The sequence below is a fragment of the Canis aureus genome, unplaced genomic scaffold (genome assembly GCF_053574225.1).
Source record: "Canis aureus isolate CA01 unplaced genomic scaffold, VMU_Caureus_v.1.0 ptg000086l_RagTag, whole genome shotgun sequence".
In the NCBI taxonomy this organism is placed as follows: Eukaryota; Metazoa; Chordata; class Mammalia; order Carnivora; family Canidae; genus Canis; species Canis aureus.
Genome location: NW_027554427.1, coordinates 249,639 through 262,746, shown reverse-complemented (window position 1 = coordinate 262,746; position 13,108 = coordinate 249,639). Strand labels below are relative to the sequence as shown.

The following is a 13,108-nucleotide window of genomic DNA, read 5'->3' as shown; positions in this document are numbered from 1 at the left end:
TTTAAATCTCATTTGCACACAGCTATGTAAAGCATCATGTTACCTTTCAGCTCTTTTGGCCATTTCCTGATCTATCTCTTTTCTTTGGAAGACCTTGCCTTTTCAGAGGTACTCTTCATTATGGCTCAGTATCGCTCACTCTACTTTACCTCTTAAGCCATAACTTCTATTTTCTGCTATACCAAAAGGATGGCCTTGTTTTAAGAATTAAATCAAGTTGAATTCTTCAGAGAACTCAAGGCACAGTAAGAGAAATGCCTATTGAATTTGGATTTCTACAAATTTCTACTCATCTCCCAATATTTGGGTCAGATATCAACTCCTTTTTGTAATTTACATACTTTCGATGCACCTATTTTCCTTTTCCAGACTGTGACCTACTTGAGAACAGGATTTTAATCCTAGTGATTTTCTTATCCCCAGGACTAAACACAGTGTCCCAAACATAGAACATTCAGTGAATGCTGAGTTGTGTTCAGGCTTAGTCTGCAGCAGAGTCCCCTGCAAAGGCACAGAGATATGAGAGGATATGTAGTAGTCAGGTACCAGGAGCATACAGTGCTTGGAGCCCACAGAGCTCAACCTGATGGTGGAAAGGTAAAATCAAGTGTCAGACATGTTCAAGACTGAACCTGAGGCTTTGGGGCGGGTTATGCAGAGCAGTTACTTGGATAGCCAGTGTTGCACCAGGAGCATACTGACACTAGTCAAATAAATCTGACCCAGATTAATATGTTGGACTTGCAGATTCGGAATTAGAAGAAAAAGGCCTTTTGGCAAATGAAAAGATTTATTTGGATTTTCCCTTCTTCCTTCCCCTGTATTGACTGAAGATTGCTGGCTATGGGAAATAGCCCTGGGTTTTATTATGTTATAATACCTGAATTGGTGTGAGTAAAATTCCTTGCAGCAGCCAGGAGTGGAAAGTATCAGAGGAAAAATATTTTAGAGAATACTGCAGATCAATATGGGAAAAATGAAGATCAGTTGACTAGTCTGAAAAAAGAGAGAAGGGAAAAATTTTATTACCACCAAAACCAACTGGAGATAGAATGCAGGAGCATAAAGGAAGCTTGAACCTGGGAGAAGATAGATTTAAAAATGAGGGGAGGTAAGAAAGAAAGATGAGGGTGGTGGGGTATGTGTTGTCAGCTGCAAGTTGTGGGAAAGGCCAGGCTGGATTAAAGAAAACCAGTCAGGACTGGGATATGTGAATAAGAGAAGAATGGGTAACAAATATGGAGGAGTAAGAAATAATTTTTACTCATTTTATTTTATTTTTATTTTTATTCAAATGACTAAAATATAATGTGTTATTAGATTCAGGGGTAGAGGTTAGTGATTTATCAGTCTAATATAATACCCAGTTCTCACTACATTACATGCCCTCTTTCATGTCCATCACCCAGTTACCCCATCCCCCAACAACCTCCCCTCCAGCAACCTTCAGTTTGTTTCCTATGATTAAGAGTCTTTTATGGTTTGTCTTCCTCTCTGATTTCATCTTGTTTTATTTTTCCCTCTTTTGTCCTGTGATCTTCTGTTTTGTTTCTTAAATTTCACATATGAGTGAGACCATATGATAATTGTCTTTCTCTGATTGACTTATTTTGCTTAGCATAATATCCTCTAGTTCTATCCACATTGTTGCAAATGGTTGATTTCATTTTTGTGATGGCTGAACAGTATTCATATATATATATGTATGAATATATATTAATTCAATATGAATGTTCAATATATGAATATTCTCTCTCTATACACACACACACACACATCAATGGACGTCGAGGCTCTTTCCACAGTTTGGCTGTTGTGGACATTGTTGCTATGAACATTGGGGTGCAGTTGCCCCTTCATTTCACATCTGTATCTTTGGTGTCTATACCCAGTAGGGCAGTTACTGAGTCATAGAGTAGCTCTATTTTTAACTTCTTGAGGACTCTCCACACTGTTGTCCACAGTGGCTGCACCAACTTGCATTCCTAACAACAGCGTAAGAGAATTCCCCTTTCTCCACATCCTTGCCAAGATTTATTGTTTCCAGTCTTATTAGTTTTAGTTGTTCTGACTTGTACTTCCTTGGGGTTTTTGATTTGTATTTCCCTGATGTGCATTTTTTAATGTATATGTTGGTCATTCATATGTCATTCAAGACATTCATATGTCTTCTTTGGAGAAATGTCTGTTCATGTCTTCTGCACAGTTCTTGATTGGATTATTTGTTCTTTGAGTGTTGAGTTTGATAAGTTCTTTATAGATCTTGGATACTAGCCCTTGATCTGATATGTCATTACAAATATCTTCTCCCATTCTGTAGGTTGTCTTTTCATTTTGTCAACTGTTTCCTATGCTGTGAAGAAGCTTTTTCTCTTGATGCAGTCCCAATAGTTCATTATTACTCTTGTTTCTCTTGCCTTTGGAGACATGTCTAGCAAGAAGTTATTGTGGTCAGAGGTTTCTACCTGTTCTCTAGGATTTTGATGGATTCCTGTCTCTCATTTAAATCTTACTTCCATTTTGAGTTTGTCTTTGTGTATGGTGTAAGAAAGTGGTCCAGTTTCATTCTTCTGCATGTGATTGTCCAATTTTCCCCAGCACAATTTATCATAATATGTTCTGATAATCGTTTATATTTCTTTGGTGTTGCTTGTGGTCTCTCCTTTTTCATTCATGATTTTATTTATTTGTGACCTTTCTGTTTTCTTTTTATAAGTCTGGCCAGGGGTTTATCAATCTCATTAATTCTTTCAAAGAACCAGCTCCGGGGACACCTGGGTGACTCAGTGGTTGAGCATCTGCCTTTGGCTCAGGTCATGATCCCAGTGTCTGGGATTGAGTCCCACATTGGGCTCCCTACAAGGAGCCTGTTTCTCCCTCTGCCTTTGTCTCTGCCTTTCTCTTTCTATCTGTCATGAATAAATAAATAAAATCTTTAAAAAGTAAAAACACAAACAAGGAACCAGCTCCTAGTTTTGTTGGTCTGTTCTACTGGTTTTTTGGTTTCTATTTCATTGTTTCTGCTCTAAACTTTATTGATTCCCTTCTCCTGCTAGGTTTAGGCTTATCTACTATTCTTTCTCCAGCTCCTTTAGCTGTAAGATTAACTTGTGTATTTGAGACCTTTCTTGTTTCTCGAGAAAGGCTTGTATTGTTATCTATTTCCCTCTCAGGATTGCCTTTGTTGCATCCCAAAGATTCTGAACAGTTGTGTTTTCATTTTCATTTGTTTCCATGAATTTAAAAAAATTCTTCTTAAATTTCTTCTTTAACTCATTCATTCTTTAGTATGATGCTCTTTACCTTCCGTGTGTTTGAGTCTTTCCAAATTTTCTCTTGTGATTGAGTTCCAGTTTCATAGCATTGTGGTTTGAGAATATAAAGGGAATGATCCTAATCTTTCAGTAGCAGTAGAGACCTGATTTGTGTCCCAGTATGTGACCTATTTTGGAGATTGTTCCATGTGTACTCGAGAAGAATGTGTATTCTGTTGTTTTAGGATAGAATGTTCTGAATATGTGTGCGGCCCATCTGTTCAAGTGTGTCATTCAAAGCCATTGTCTCCTTGCTGATATTCTGCTTAGATTATCTGTCCATTGCAATAGGTGGGGTTTTCAAGTCCTCTACTATTATTGTATTATTATCAATGGGTTTCTTCAATTTTGTTATTAACTGATATATACAATTGACTGTCTCATCTTAGAGGCATAATATTTACAATTGTTAATTCTTCTTTTAGATAGACCCTTTAATTATGATATAGTGTCCTTCTTCATCTCTTATTACAGTCTTTGGTAAAATCTAATTTGTCTGATATTAGGTTTGCCACCCCAGTTTTCTTTCAATGTCCATTAGGATGATAAATATTTTTCCACCCCCTCATTTTCAATCTGGAAGTGTCTTTGGGTCTAAAATGAGTCTCTTGCAGACAGCATATTGGTGAGTCTTACTTTTTTATCCAACCTGATACCCTATGTCTTTTGATTGGAGCATTTAGCTCATTACATTCAGAGTATTGAAAGATATGAATTTAATGACATTGTGCTACATATAAAGTCCCTGTTTCTATAGATTGCCTCTGCTCTTCTTGGCTTGTGTTACTTTCAGGCTCTCTCTTTGCTTAAAAGATTGAACAGTGAATTGACATCATCATTTTCAATTTTATATCAACTTTTTTTCACTATGAATGTTTTCATTATCTCCCTTTAAAAGATGAATATAATAAATACCTTTTGAAAGCTGTGCAAATACAAACTTAGGTGCTCTGTCAGTGTCCTTTAGCTGAACATGATGAGGGGGTGATGATCAAAAGTCTGCAGTAGATGAAAGTAGCATATTTGTGGTTATCTCTACATCATTTGTCTGTCTGTCTATGTATCTATCTATCCATCAATCAATCATCTACCTATCTATTGGTTGTCTTCTGCACTAAACTTCAACTGTCTTAATTTTAGTCTCCTGTGTTCTGGATTTTATTGTTTGTTGGCTATGTAAATTTCATCTCAGGCATCAAGTTAAAACCAATCAATGAACTAAAACAGACAAAAACCACTACTACCTAAGGCAACAAGTGCAAACTTGCAGTTACTTTCCTTCTTTATCTATTAAGAATACTTGGAAAAAGAAAAACATATCAGTTATTTGTCACACTGTTTCTCTTATTTCTAACCACCTTTCCCCTTCCAATTGCATAGAGATCCAACAGGTCAGATAACAGACCTTTTTCCTATCTTGGGTTGGCATGAGAACATGCTTGTGCATGTGATTAGGGTTGGAGAGTTGGATTCATGCTGGGCTTTCTCCATGTTTGGGCTCTCTCCATGGTCCTGGTATCCCTCCATGTTTCCCACCACTTGCTGGAACTCAAAGGATTAAAAGATAACCTTAATTAAATTCCTTCTTCCTTGCTAAGTGAAGAAGGCACAGGTTTTTTTGCATGAAGGTCGCTGAACTAATATCACATTGTCCTCTAAGCCAGCCCAAATCTGAGCTGAAGTCTAAAATCCTCAACTCTGTAGGAAAATTTTAGTTTCTAAAAATTTGGCTTCTATCATGGTGATATTGAGAGTGGGTGTACCAGTGACTTCTTGATTTTACATGGGTTTCGGTTTTAATCGCACTTAATATGATTTTATAAGATTTACAACTCTTTGGCTCAATGCTCTGTGTGCTTTTAGCATGAAGGAGTTCAATCTACAGTGTTGCTTCAGATTGTGATTGAATCTGGACCAAAGTAGGAGTTAATATTTTCATTGGTAAATATAGCAGGGGTATCCAGGTAATTCTGCTTCCAACTCTGGTATTAAAACTTATTATATAAATATTAAGCATCTACTACTAAGTGTTACTATAACACATTTCCTTACTGATGGCACATGAAATGTAAAAAAAAAGTGCTGATTATTTTGAAGTACAATATGATTGGAAAACTAGATAAGAAAACTAATATATATTTCAAGAGCTGACTATCTCATTTAAATATTATAAAAAACATTCAGAATAGTAACTCACATTCACATTTTATTGACCAAGAATCTGAGCTTATAGAGTTTAAGTGATTTGTTCAAATCTCATTGAGTTGTCAGTAAAATTGGGATTTAAGCTTGAGTTTTCTGATTTCATATCTGTATCTTTTTTCAATTAATTATACTGTGGTTGCATATTTTTTAAAATTATTTTAGGGGATTCCTGGGTGGCTCAGTGCTTTGGTGCCTGCCTTTGACCCAGGGCATGATCCTGGAGTCCCAGGACATCAGGCTTCCAGCGTGGAACCTGCTTCACCCTCTGCCTGTGTCTCTGCCTCTGTCTCTCTCTCTGTGTGTGTCTTTCATGAATAAATAAATAAAATCTTTTTAAAAAATTATTTTTTTTTCAGTTTTCAATGAATTGTCTGCCAAGAAATTTTCCCATTATCTTTATTATGGGGCAGAATTAGAGTTAAGAAATACTATTATAAACTTATGTCCCATGTGCTAGCTTATGGTAAAAATGAAATCCTATTTACATTAATAATATTAGGGATCCCTGGGTGGCGCAGTGGTTTGGCACCTGCCTTTGGCCCAGGGCGCTATCCTGGAGACCCAGGATTGAATCCCACGTTGGGCTCCCAGTGCATGGAGCCTGCTTCTCCCTCTGCCTGTGCCTCTGCCTCTCTCTCTCTGTGTGTGACTATCATAAATAAACAAAAATTTAAAATAATAATAATAATAATAATAATAATCAGTGGCTCCATACTTTTAGCCTTATCTGAGAGAATATTCTCTTTCAGATGGATAGCCTGTCTAGAGTAATAATCTTTGAGGTTCCTAAACCCAACATTTCACTCTCAAATATTCCTTCCTATCTATTGGAGTAGGTGCTACAGCCTGCCATTTTATGAATATTTGCTTCTAAAAGGACCCTTGGCCAAGTCTCTGGCCAGAGTCTTGCTGCCAACAAGTAGAAAATAAGCAAGGACCCCTTCCATGTCTGCCCAACACCACTGTCGGGGCTTCTTAGAACTTCCCATGAAGAAAAAAAAAAAGAAAAAGAAGAAAAAAAAAAAAAGAAAAAAAAAAAGAAAAAAAGAAAAAAAAAAGAAAAAAAAAAAAAAAGAACTTCCCATGAAAGAGCACATTTTAAGTGTCCTTCACAGAAGAAAACTTGAAGAAAGGGAAGTTGTGGACTGTGTTGCTCCTGGGTAGAAGTGATCCTGAAAAGAATCAGCATTGTACAGAGGGAAATAGAGTCTCAGGTCTTCTGAGATGGGGTCTCTGCTAGCATCAGTGGTCTGAGTGGTGTAGGAAGGAGAAGGAAGAAAAGGATCCTCCTCACCTAACCCGTTTAGTTCCCTGTGAGATATGGTTTTGAGGGTTTGAGGAACCTGTTGACTTCCTGAGCCCTGGGCTTGCCAACAGCGCCACAGTGCTGGAAAAAGAGCTTTGCAACCTCAGCAATATACTGAGTTTGTAACAGGTCCCTGGGTGCCGGTGCTTCCCTTCTTTGGGAGCAGTGGGAAGAAGGTATCACAATCCTTTCCTGTGGATGATTCCATTTTAGACTACCTTAAGCTCTCAAAGAAATTCTACAACATTGAACTCTGGAAGGAAAAAAAAAAGGTGGTTTAGATGTTATGATTATTTCTTTTACAAGAAATTCTTTGTTTTTTTTTAAGCAGAGATTCCCAGTTTCTCAAGTAGCAACCAGCAACAAATGGCAATACAAGAAGAGGGAGTATATGCCAAATTAAAAACTATATCTGTTACACTTATATGTAATACATTATATGATGATAATACAGTGTTTTTTTTTAAACAAATACTGGCATTTTGAAAATTGTAAATGATTAAACTTTGTTGGGCATCTGGATGGCTCAGTCAGTTAAGCATCTCTTGATTTGGGCTCAGGTCATGATCTCAGGATCATGAAACCGAGCCCTGTGTTGGGCTCCATGCTGGGCTGACTTAATAATGACTATATTCAACAATATCCAAGCCTTAAAATATGCTGGTATTTCATTTTAAATAAACTATACTTTTTTTTCCTAAGTAACAGTTGTTAATTTAGAAAGACAGTGGAGAACTAGAAAATGCAAATTTTTCAGTTGAAAAAAAAAATATCTTTGATCCAACCTCTGGAAACATAAAAAAATGTGTTTCTAATTAAATATATCACCATAGTGAACTCGAACACCTTTGACAATATAATATTGAGAATAGGTTATACCTTGTCTGACAATACATTTTTTTAACTTTTATTTATCTATGATAGTCACACAGAGAGAGAGAGAGAGAGGCAGAGATACAGGCAGAAGGAGAAGCAGGCTCCATGCACCAGGAGCCCGACGTGGGATTCGATCCCGGGTCTCCAGGATCGCGCCCTGGGCCAAAGGCAGGCGCCAAACTGCTGCGCCACCCAGGGATCCCTGGCAATACATTTTTAAGAGGCATTTTGTCTTAATATATTTGGCCTTGATAATTAACAATTAATGCTTTTATTTTATTTTTTTTTCAATTAATGCTTTTAAAAACATACTTTAATTTTATTGGTGCAGAAAGTATGGATCCTAAAAGTTAGTTGTCTCCTATAGTAAAGTCCTTTTGCAACCTAGTGCTTGCTGCGTAATAGCAATATACAATCTTTTCTATTAAGAAAGAAACCTTTATTTTCTTGGTCTTTTTTTTTTAAATTTTTTTAACTTTTATTTATTTATGATAGTCACACACACAGAGAGAGAGAGAGAGAGCGAGAGGCAGAGACACAGGCAGAGGGAGAAGCAGGCTCCATGCACCGGGAGCCCGACATGGGATTCGATCCCGGATCTCCAGGATCGCGCCCTGGGCCAAAGGCAGGCGCCAAACCGCTGCGCCACCCAGGGATCCCTATTTTCTTGGTCTTTGAGATATAAGGTGATTTTTCTTCTTCTGAAGCAAGTGACTGAATGTGCAGTTTTATGTATGGATCTGAGGCTGCTGTGTTATCACAGTGAGACAGCTGGGAAAGCAGATAGACTCTCAGTGTCAGCCATATCAGCTGTATTATGTGGGAAGAAGTAGCAGCCAGAGCACTTCAATCATGGCCATGTAAAATATTGTGCAGGTAGGAATGAGGGATGAAAGTGATTCTTGTTAATTCATTGAATATTGCTATTAATGTGGCTTTAATAAAATAAAGAGGCAGACAGAGTGAGTTTGAGCTACTGCAAAGTGGGTAAGAGTAGATAGTAAAGCCATGGGAGAGGTGATTCAGAAAACAGTGTTAGAATTTGGGGAGCTAAAAGGTAGACCATGGCTTGTTTATCCAGTCACCTGTTGAAGGACATTTGGATGGTCCAGGCGTTGACTCTAATTCTAAAGTGGCTTCTTCAAGCTAACTCTAGGCTTCTGAGGGTTTATGGGCCTCCCATACCTCTGGGCTTCTTTACTATTCTTTTCTTTACTATACTGATATCATCTTCTAAGTCTTTTGATCTATATGGCCACTGAAAATTTAAGAACAGTGCTTCCATTTTACCTCTTCTACTATGGGTGGTGTGCCACCGCCTTAGGTCATGTGTGAAATAGCCACAGTTGGTTTTTTTTCCAAAAGCTTACCAGCTTCCCCTACCAAATCCAGTCAAGTTTGCCATCAGACCCAACAATTTGGACTTTCCCCTACCTATCTGTAGGTTAGAGAATAAATCTTCCTACCTCCCAGCATGCCTGGAAGCTCAGCTCCAGGGGGAAAGGGAACCCTCCCCCGTTCTTCTTTCCCTTTTCTCTCTACAATAAAAGTGAAGCATAAGAGGAAAGCTTTGGGTTTCCATCTCTACATTTCATATTTTCCTCCTTTGGATTCTGGGTGTATAATAGAACTCTATAATCCAATCTTCTAGTCTGTCTCTATAGAGGGAATGAAACATCTTTCAAATCTATTACCTTGCTGAGGATTCAACAGCTTTATGTTACGTATAAGAAACTCAATAGTAATTCCCCCTCTTTGAATTCTTGTTTGAGCAATTCTAATCACCCCCTAACCTATCCATCAAGAGATAAAATACATCTTGATTACTGGAGAAAAGATTAAGTACATTAAATACAAGGGTAAGACATATTCATTTGGCTTAAAATATTCTTCTAAGTATATGTATATAAAGATTTTTATTGTGTATAAGGATTTTTAGTAGCAACACTGAAAACGTTTGAAATTATTTTAAATGGCAACGGAGAAAGATTGAGCAGTTTTATTACATTCACAGTAAGGATTATCATTCAACTATTAAAAAAGAATGAGAACTAAATGTACATAAATGTTATAGAAAACTATGTAAATCATGATTCCATTAAAAAATTAAATAAAATCTCCTGCAGAAGTGTATACATAATTCTCTATGTTAGTGAAAATATATAAAACCCGTGGAACAACAACAACAACAAAACGCAGTCCAACCTGTCAACTTTAGGTACTCACAGTGGGATTGAAGAGGTTAAGGAATACCATTGACTTTCTGAAAATTTTATGCCTCTAAAATTGAATGTAAACATGTTTATAATGAAGTAAAATTAAGTTTTAAAATAAAAAAGAGAAAAAAATAAAATGAAAGCCTTATTAGGCATTGCTATAAACTGAATTTTGTCCCCACATTTTTGTGTTGAAGGAGTAACCATAGTGTGATGTTATTTGGAGTTGAGGCCTTTGAGAGGTTATTGGATTTAAGTGGGATCATGAGTGAGGGGACTTCAGGATGGGATTACTGCTCTTGTGAGGAGGGACACCAAAGAGCTTTCCTCTCTCTCTCTCTCTTTCTGCCAGGACAGGACAAAAGGAGAAGGTTGCTTTCTGCAATCCTAAGAGAGTCCTCACTGGGGAATTGGATTGGCCAGCATCTGGATCTTAGACAGCTTCCAGAACTGGGAGAAATGAATTCCTGTTTCTTATGCCCCTCAGTCTTTGGTATTTTGTTATATAGCAGCCTGAGCAGATTAAAATATTGGTACTGAGAAGTGTGGCAATGCTGTAACAAATACCTCAATATGTGGAAATGACTGGAGCTAGATAATGAAGAGTTTTGAAGTGCAAGTTAGAAATGTGGATGTTAAAGTGTTGAAGGAATCATTTGGTTCCTCCTAACTGCTTTTAGTAAAATACATGAAGAAAAAAATAAATTGAAGAAGGAATTATTAAATAAAAAGAAATCAGAACTACTAACTATTTTAAAATATATATATTCAATCTGGGGACGCCTGGGTGGCTCAGTGGTTGAGTGTCTGCCTTTGGCTCAGGGCATGATCCTGGAGCCCCAGGATCAAGTCCCGCATCGGGCTCCCTGCATGAAGCCTGCTTTTCCCTCTGCCTATGTCTCTGCCTCTCTCTCCCTCTCTCTCTCCCTCTTTCTCAAATAAATAAATTAATAATAAATAATTATTATATTATTATAATAAATAATTCTATTTATATTGCAGAAAATGAGAAAGTGTGTCTGGAAGACAGCACCGAAGATGTTGGACTGTCACTTGATAAGTAGATTATGGGGTCATCCCATCAGAAACACTGTGCATTTGAACTGAAGGGGACAGAGACGGGATAAAGTGAAGGGAGGTTGTCAGACTTCTTAGATATGACAGGGCTGGGCCATGGGGCTATTTGGATGTGATTGTGTGTGCTTTTCCAAGACAAGGGGAAAAATGAACCAAGGAATTTAGAGATCACTGGAGCTGCCCTCATGATTTCAAAGTGTGTGTGTGTGTGTGTGTGTGTGTGTGTGTGTGTATGAGAGAGGAGGGGGCTGTTTTGGTTTCAATAGGTGAGACGATTGCCACTTGGAACACTGGGAGGTGAGCTTCTTGGAATCTCAGGAGTTTGCCCATGGCCTAGCAGAGCCTTCGGGAAATAAGACCTGCTCCAGTGGGTTTGGAACGTATAGTACAGAACCAAAGAGGGTTATTTTCAAGCTTCAAGATCTAGCAATTAACCTTCTGTTTTGGGCTTGCTTGAGACCTATCACCCCTCTTTCTTTCCCTTTTTCTATTTTGAAAAAGAATGTCCATCCTATGTCTGTTCCACCATTATATTTTAGAAGCACAGCTCTTGTTTCACAGGTGCATCACTGGAGAGGAATCTTGCCTCAGATCTGGAATCTCACTCATTTTATATGACTTATGTTTTATTTAAATAAGACTTTGGGCTTTAGATTTTAGAGCTGATGCTGGAATGAATTAAGACTTCTGTGGATATTGGGATGGAATGCAAGTGATAAGACATGAACTCAGGGGTCAGAAACAGAAGACTATGGACTGAATTGTGTTCCTCAAACTCCATATGTTGAAGCCCTAACCCCCAATGTGATGGCATTTGGAGATGAAGCTTTTGGAAGATAATTAGGTTTAGATGAGATCATGAAGATGAAGCCATCATGATCAGGTTAGTGCCTTTATAAGAAGACATACCAACAAGATTTCTTTCTCTTTCTTTCTGCCATGAGATGACAGCCTGGGAAGGTGGCCATCAGCAAGCCCAGAGGAGACTCTGACCAGGGAACCTAATCCCCTGGTTGTCCTTGGACTTCCCAGCCTCCAGAGTTTGCATAATAAGTTCCTTTTGTTTTAGGCATCTGGTCTGTAGTATTTTGTTTTGGCAACTGAGTTGACTAAGGTAGATGTATAAAAATACATGAATGGAACTGATGTTGACACCTGCACCCCAATATTCATAGCAGCAATGTCCAAAATAGCCAAACTGTGGAAGGAGCTGAGATGTCCTTTGTCAGATGAATGGATAATGAAGATGTGGTATACACACACACACACATACACACACAATGGAATACTACACAGCCATCAGAAAGGATGAATACCTACCTACCATTTGCTTTGATGTGGATGGACCTGGAGGGCATTATTTTGAGTGAAATAAGTCAATCAGAGAAAGACAATTATCATATGGTCTCACTCAAATGTGGAATATAAGAAATAGTGAAAGGTACCATAAGAGAGTGAGGGAAACTGAATAGGGAAAATAGAGAGGAAGATAAAACAAAAAGTATATATTATCGTACTGTATTTTTCTTTTGATTATCTGGGGCTTCTGTTTTATTAAAAATAGCTAATTTATTTTTTAATGGTTTAATTTATGCTTTTATATATTCTCCAAATGTCCTGCATTACTTTAATAATCATAACATAATATATTTTATTATGTTTTGTAGGCAAGTTTCATTTTTAATAAAATGAAATCATAGTATTATCTAAATTGCTCAGAGAGAAGGTTCACGTAGCTAGTTGGTAGCAGTATTAGGATAAAAGGTGAGAACCCAAACTTATTTCCATGTATTTTCCATAATAACATGCTTTTTCTTAAAAAGTTATGTGTTGTCATTCTGCAATAGCAGGAGATTAACAATGATGGTATTTGAAGGCAATATGTTCTAAAATTTAGAGATTAATTGTATCAGTATAAAAATTTAAACAGTATATTACCTTCCATAAAATACTGATAACCTAAAAAAAATACTGATAACCTCTTAAACAAGACCTAGAAATCCAAAGTTTAGAGAGTCCAAATACATAAGTATTACATTTCAAATCAATGAGAGCTATTGTGTGGCAAAATGTATACATATTTTGTATGTTCTTTGTGTGTGGGTTTGTGTGTA

The 13,108-nt window shown here is 37.3% G+C and overlaps 1 long non-coding RNA gene across 1 annotated transcript in view; it reads left to right on the top strand.

Moving 5' to 3' along the window:
* LOC144309564 (uncharacterized) overlaps nucleotides 1-11,925 on the top strand; it is a 42,220-nt gene extending 30,295 nt beyond the window's left edge. The window contains exon 3 of the long non-coding RNA XR_013375521.1: nucleotides 10,920-11,925. This is a non-coding gene — a long non-coding RNA (uncharacterized LOC144309564). The remainder of the gene's footprint in view (nucleotides 1-10,919) is intronic.
* The last annotated feature ends 1,183 nt before the right edge of the window (nucleotides 11,926-13,108 follow it).